Consider the following 1,655-nt stretch of genomic DNA (forward strand, 5'->3'; position numbering starts at 1 on the left):
GGGTTATCGTTGGATTAGTATTAGAGTTAGTGTTAAGGTGAGGGTTAGGGTTAGGGTTAGGGTTAAGAATATGCTTATGCTAAGGGTTAGGGTTAGGTTTAGGTTTAGTGTTATGGTAAGGGTTAGGGTTAGGGTTAGGATTAAGGATACGGTTAGGCTAAGGATTAGGGTTAGGGTTAGGGTTAGGTTTGGGGTTATGTTTAGGGTTAGAATTAGTGATAGGATTAGGATTGGGGTTAGATTTATTGTTAGGGTTGAGTTTAGGGTTAGGGTTAGTGTTACAGTTGGAGTTAGTTTTAGGTTTAGGTTTAGGATTAGGGTCAGTGTTAGGGTTAGTGTTAGGTTTAGGGTTAGATTTAGGATTCATGTTAGAGTTAGGGTTATTGTTTGTATAAGGGTTAGTGTTAGGGTTAGGGTTAGTTTTAGGGTTGGGTTTAAGGTTAGTTTTAGGGTTAGGTTAGGGTTAGGATTATTTTTAAGGTTCATTTTAGGGTTAAGTTTAGGGTTAGGGCTAATGTTAGGTTTAGAATTAGTGTTTGTGTTAGGTGATGGTTATGGTGAGTGTTAGGGTTATGGTTAGAGTTAGGATGAGGGCCAGGGTTAGGGTTAGTTTTAGTGTTAGTGTTTGTGTTAGGGTTAGCATTAGGGTTTATTATACTGTCAGGATTAGGGATAGGTTTAGAGTTTTTTTAGGCTTAGGGTTAGGGTTAGGGTGAGTGTTATGATTAATGTTAGTATAAAGATTAGTGTTAGGGTTTGGGTTAAGATTAGTGACAGGGTTAGGGTTAGGGCTAAGTTTAGTGTTAGGTTTAGGTTTAGGGTTAGTGTTACTGTTAGGGTTAGGGTTAGAATTAGTGTTATTGTTAGGGTTAGGGTTATGGTTAGTGATAGGGTTAGGGATAGTTTTACAGTTAGTGTTAAGTTGAGGGTTAAATTTAGAGTTAGTGTTACAATAAGTGTTAGGATAAGGATTAGAATTAGGGTTAAGGTAAATGTTAGGGTTCGGTTTACGGTTAGGTTTACGGTGAGTTTTAGAGTTAAGTATAGGGTTAGGTGCTCGCTTCGACAGCACATATACTAAAATTGGAACAATACAGAGAAGATTAGCATGGCACCTGCGCAAGGATGACATGCAAATTTGTGAAGTGTTCCATATTTTTATAAAAAAAAATCAAACGATAATTTTAGAAATGAAGGAAACTATAACCCAAATTAAAAACTCAATTGAGAGTGTCACCAACAGAGCGGAGCAAGTAGAAGTCAGAATGTCAGATAATGAAGACAAAATATATCATCTTGAAAAGAGTCTAGCCAACTCAGGAAGGCTGGTAAAAAATCACGAGAAAATCATCCAAGAGATATGAGATAACATAAAAAAAAACAAACTTAAGAGTCATCGGGATAGAGGAAGGCATAGAGGTTCAAACCAAGGAAATGGATAACCTGTTAAATGAAATAATTATAGAAAACTTTCCAGACATAAAAAAGGAAATGGATGTACAAATTGTAGATGCATACAGGACACAGAGCATACAAAATCAGAGTAGACCAATGCCAAGACATATTGTTATGAAGATATCCAATATACAGAACAAAGAGAAAATATTAAAAGCTTCAAGAGAAAAGAGGCAGATTACATTCAGGGGTAAACCAAT

The 1,655-nt window shown here is 36.3% G+C and overlaps 1 non-coding gene across 1 annotated transcript; it reads left to right on the top strand.

Annotated features, from left to right (window-relative positions):
• Positions 1–1,053: 1,053 nt before the first annotated feature.
• On the top strand, positions 1,054–1,160 carry LOC124090530 (U6 spliceosomal RNA). Its single transcript, XR_006851109.1, has one exon. It is a non-coding gene; the product is annotated as a U6 spliceosomal RNA (small nuclear RNA).
• The last annotated feature ends 495 nt before the right edge of the window (positions 1,161–1,655 follow it).

Source organism: Marmota monax, unplaced genomic scaffold (assembly GCF_021218885.2).
Source record: "Marmota monax isolate L192 unplaced genomic scaffold, Marmota_monax_Labrador192_F-V1.1 WCK01_AAM20220418_F8-fsc01502, whole genome shotgun sequence".
NCBI classification, from domain to species: domain Eukaryota; kingdom Metazoa; phylum Chordata; class Mammalia; order Rodentia; family Sciuridae; genus Marmota; species Marmota monax.